Source organism: Olea europaea, chromosome 1, assembly GCF_002742605.1.
Source record: "Olea europaea var. sylvestris chromosome 1, O_europaea_v1, whole genome shotgun sequence".
Classification (NCBI taxonomy): domain Eukaryota; kingdom Viridiplantae; phylum Streptophyta; class Magnoliopsida; order Lamiales; family Oleaceae; genus Olea; species Olea europaea.
Window position 1 is genome coordinate 20,142,952 of NC_036237.1, and position 6,019 is coordinate 20,148,970.

Here is a 6,019-nt window from a genome sequence, read left to right on the forward strand (position 1 = left end):
CTATAAAAAAAAATTGAATATTAGAGCAAAAAAATTTGAGATTGAAATTGAAACTTGAAACTAGAATACTGCAAGTTAAAATTGTTTAGCCCAATTTGATATGAACTTGAGAAATTTAACCAATATTTATAATCAAAAAAATCAAACCGTTTGAACTAAATTTGAAATTCAAATTTCAATTTCAATTTTCGTATACAATCAAATTGCCACTTGTTTAAGGCAACAACTAAGGCAGCTATAAAGTTGCTAGCTTTAAATCGCTGCCATTTTAATTTTTTTTGGGGCTCGGGCCGAATGGTCCGTAAAACGGGTTGGCTCGAGCCACACAGACCAGCTTGATGCCTCGAAATAGGGCTCGACCCGATCCTCGACTCAATTTTCTTGAGCCACGAGCACAGGTTGCCCAGGCCGACAAGTCCAATTTACATCCCCAGATGTCAAAAGAATTGCATTGTCCTTTGAGGAGAAATGCTATGAAAATTTTGGAAGGAAAAACCTATTTTAATTTAATTAATTTTGGCCCACGCCGTCAAAATATTATTTAACACCGTTAAGTCCACGTATGATTTTCATCTACCACATGGTTTTTTGTCCATATGGTTGGTAAAAATGAGTGATTGATGGGTAACTTTGTCTAAAAATGGGTGAGTAATCGGTAACTTTTAATTTCTAAGTGAGTAAGTTGTAATCGAAGTGAAATGTTAGTGATTGACTATTTAATTAACTCTCACTTCGAGCAGCAGACACAACCATAGTAAATTTACCTCTATCATCTTCTGCCTCATCAATTAAGCCGTCGCTCCTAACATCTACTGGAATCGAGTCCCTGTGGTCTTCAAAACAAGTGTCTTTGAACAAGTCAATTCCAGTTCTGCATAGTTTCATTGGGGTGATAGCATACTTGTCTCCATCAAATGTATCACCAAAGAGTGCTCAGTATCAAATATAAATTTCGCAGACGCCGATGTCCTTGAAGTCCTTGTAGCTTATGTTCTCCTACAACAATTTCTCTCTCTTTTTTCATCCACATTCTTTAATAAAATAATATTACACGTAAACTCAAAATTTTTCCTTATTTTATAACTACACACTCCCAATTAATCTATTATTTCAAAATACATTCTTAGAAGAAAATGGGGTTCAAACAGACTCTTTAAACAAATTTTTAATTTTCTAGATTTTAGAATTTACACCATATTTTTTAAACTTTTCGACTACTCGAGACACAAACCTGTCAAGATGCCTAGCCTAGCCTATATTTATTTATAATTTTTTTATTTTTATTTTTATTTTTTTTTTTTTTTTTTTTGGCTCATTTCTAACTTGCAGTGGACATGGTCCCAACACGTCAAGGACCCTGCAATCTGAGAAAAATTTATGAACTTAATGTCAAATTCGAATTATATCTATTAAATGCGCTTTTGATATGTGAATATGTTTGCCTTGCTATATGTAACTAAAAAAAGCAAAACTTGAAGCCATATTGAGGAGATATGGAAAGAATGATAAAGTTAGAATTAGAACATAGAGTTTGATTTAAAATTTATTTATTTAGATTATTTTAATTTTGCGATAAGGTTTATAGTTTATTAGAAGTTCGTTTACTTTCAGTTTATTTTTAATATAATTGATCTATAAATATAGAGCTTATTTAATGTAATAACTAACCCTTGATTATATGAATACAACCTGATTTCATTTGCCATTAATTTTTCTCTTCTTTGGCCCCCATTTTTTGTGTTTCTTTTTTTGTTTATTGTCAAATTATACGTTATTGCATCAATTTGGTACAAGAGCAAGTCATTTTTTCCCCACAGATCTTTCCTTTTGAAATCCAAGAATTAACAACTCGGTAAGTTGTTTTTCTTTGGTCTACAAGTCCGTCTCAAATCCAAAAATTAACATCTCAACCAATCGTTTTCATCCAAACTACACACGTAGCAACTTTCTGCAATCCATCCAAAACCCTATAACCCCCTATCACTAAAACACCAAACAAAAATAAAAAGGCAGCATCAGCAGTTTTTTTCGTTATTTGTTTAAGTTCGAAAAAAAAAAAAAAAAAAAAAAAAAAAAAGAAGAAGAAGGTCTTTTTCCACTTTGGTAGTCCCCCATCCCCCACCTCCACCCAAAAAAATAATAAAAAATAAAATTAAAAAAGTTGTTTACTGCCTTTTGCTGCTGTTCAACAAAACCACATAATCCATCCCAGTACCATCCGGCCTACATACACCAATAAAACCCACAACCCTTTAAACTTAAATCCGTTAATCCAAGAAAAAATGGGAAAAAATTTCATAACTAAGAGATTAAGTATCAACTATTTCAAAACTAAAAACAAATATTTTGAATTTCAAAAATCAGATATTTATTAAAATTTATTCATGATTTAATTAATTATTTATATATTTTATTAATACAATGTATTAAGGTCACGAATCTATACAATTTGATCACAAATTAACAATTTAGCTTGTCACATATTATTTTTCAATCACAAATCAAAATTTTTATATGTCATAAATTATTTTACGATCACAATTAATCAAAAATTTATAAATCACAATTTACTTGTCAGGCACAAATCACAAATATTATAAGTCACAACTTATTATACAGTCACAATATTAAATTGTCTGTCACGAATTAACAATTTTTTTGGTCACACATTATTTTTTTATCACAGTTATCTTTTTCATCGGTTACATATTGTTTAGTGTCATAGATTAACAACCACAAATTATTAAATTATTTGGTTACAATTATAAATTTAACAATGATCGCACATTCTTCAAGGTAGCACCCAAAAATTGGTCACAAACATCGGGAAATACATGAAAATAACCTTTTCAAAAGGGTTAGTTTTCCAAAATGAGCCTTAGACAAATTTCATACCAAGAATGCCCTCCATTTGAATATTACATAACAAGGTACCATAATATAAAAAATTTCTATTTTAGTCCTTAAAAATTTAGACATTATTTGAAACTTGATAATTTTATTTGATTTATGTTCGCTCTAAGTAGCACCCCCATTTATTGGTATTAGAGCCATAGAGATCATGGAAATTAAAATAAAGAAAATAAATAATTATTGGTGTTTAGAAGAAAAAAAAGGTAGTTATATATTTTTAAAACCTATTCATAATAAATTAAAAACAATGACTTTAACAATAATTAAAGAACTTCCTAAAGAAATAAAAGAACAAATATTAGAAAAATTAATAATTGAAACTATAAAGGATATATATACATATGAGAAAATTATTAATATATATGAAGATGAAGAAAATAATTTATATTATAAAGAAAAATATGAGTACAATTGATAATACACATCAAAAATTGAACAAATTACTTTTAAAAATGGATAAAATACAAGAAGAAATAAGAAATATAATGTTAATACCAGAAGGAATGAGAATATCAAAAAATAGATAATTAATAAAATTAAAATGTGAAAAACTAAGACTCGAGAGCAAATATTTTACTATAGTAAAGGAAGAATTAGTAAATTCAGAAATAGCTGAGAGAAGATTTAGAAAAATAATAAATAAAAAAGAAGATAAAAGATGTAAATTAACTTATGAGTTAGAAATAAGAAAAAGTTAAGATGTCAATAAGTGAATACATGGAAGAGTTAAAATCATTAATAAAAATGTTAATAAACGATATACAAGATTTAAGAAATGAAGGAAAAGAAACAAGAAATGATATAAATATATTAAAAATTGAAATTAGAGAATTAAAAGAAAATAATAAGAATAAAGATAAGAAAATAGATAAAAAAAAACTTATAGAAAAAGAAATTACTCGGATAGGAAAGAAACATATAGAGAAAGAAAATATAGTAGTAGAAATAGGAAGCATGAATGATAAATTTAGAAAGACTATATTACCAAAAATATTAGAAGAAGAAGCAAAAATCTAGAGAAAAATCATTAGGAAAATTAAAATTAGAAAAAAAAGAAGATAAAAATGAATGAAGAGTTAGATTTATTAATAGAAAATTTTGATCAATTAAGCTTAACAGATATAAGTGAATACCAAGTCTTAATGAATATTGGAGGAGGGCATAATCCAGTAGAAACCTCTAAACAAGAATTACATGATACAGATAAAAGTTATGCACTCATATATAATAAACCATATAAACAATTCTATAATAAAGTAAGAGATAGACAACCACATAAAGGAAATAAATATGAAGATAGATTTGAATTAAATGATAATTATGATAAACCAATTAATCATGAAAGAACAAAACTAGATTTAAATTGTAAAATAGATACTAAAAAAGTTTTATTAACTTGGGCAGATTCAATGATAAAGATGACACATAAGAAAGTACTGAAAGAAGAATAAATTTCTTAAAAGCATCCTTTGAAGGAGATGAGGAAAGAATAAATAATGATACAAAAATATTAATAAAAAGAAATGTACAAACAAAAATAATCAAATCAGATAGACAAGGCATAGAAAAACTATAGGAATATATTTCTGATGAATTCTTAGGAGAAAATTGGATAAGAAATGCTGAAGAGGAATCAATAAGAAAAAAAGATAATGCTAGAATAAAATTAATAAATTTAACAATATGTGATATGTATAAAATTAAATAATATACTCGTAAATTTAGAAACTATTACTATGTTCAATTTTATAGTTATGAAAATCAAGAAGTGTATCAAGATATGTATTATAATAAGTTACCAGGTTCAAGGAGAATATATTTTAAAATAGAATTTGAAAAATATGTTAGAGATATTATTGGAATACCTAGAACTTTAGGTTTAAAAATTAAATTTTTATTTGAAATATTTGCATATATATGTCAACAAAGACAATTAATGAAAAAATCAAGAAAATTAACTAGAATATGTTGTGAAGATATGGAAACCCATGTGCATTGGGGATGTAATCTGAAAGAAAAATTAATAAAAGAAAATATAAAAATAAAAAGTTTAAAAAATTTAGAAATTTTAATAAAAAATATATAAAACCTAGAATAAGGTATTATAAAAGGAAAAATAATGCATATAATCCACAGAAAAATAAGAATTATAAGAAAAATAAAAATCAATGTAAATGTTGGAATTGTGGAGAAATATGTCATATAAGCCCCAATTGTGATAAAAAGAAAGTAAGAATATTAAAAAAGAATATTTAGAAATAAAAGATGAATTAAGTGAAATATCAGATATTGAAGAATATTATGATCAAGAAGTATATATAAGTGAAACAGAAGAAGATGGATCAGGATCTGAATAAAGAAATTGAAAAAATAGAAAATAATAATATAAATATACAAGAATATGAATGAATAGAAGGATATGGATTAAAAGTCACTTTTGACAATAATAAGTTTAGAAAACTGCAAAAATTATCATTAGATTTAAAAATAGGAAAATGGGAAGTCTTTGATAAAATTTGGAAAAGAGAAAGAATAGTAATAAATGAATATCACAAAATAAAAAAAAATCATAGATGTAAGAACGACTCATGGGCAACATAAAATAAATATTTTAACAAGAAATACAGTTGATGAACTATTAACAAAGATTAGTAAAAAACAAAGTGAAAAAATCCAATATATTTATTTAGCAAGAATACAAATAATGTTTAAATCACTATTTAGAGAAGGGATAGATTTACCCTTAACTATAACCTTACATGATGGGAGAATAATAAATTTAAAAGATAGTCATTTAGAAACAATAGAAGGAAATTTAGCATATCAAAAAAATTATGTTTACATGTTATCCAAAATATTGTGTATCATTAAAAGATAGAAACTTTAATGAAGTTTTAGGACTACATTTCAAGTTTCATAGAGATGATATTATGCAACCAGGTGATCAAATCATGACTATAGAGTATAGAGCTTTATATACATTTACCAATTCTAATTATGGAAATATTTATTCCAATAAACCATAAATTGAAGTTCATAAAGAATGTAAAGATATTAGTAAAATAATAGAACCAAATAAACAAATAAGTTTAATTCCAGAAGAATA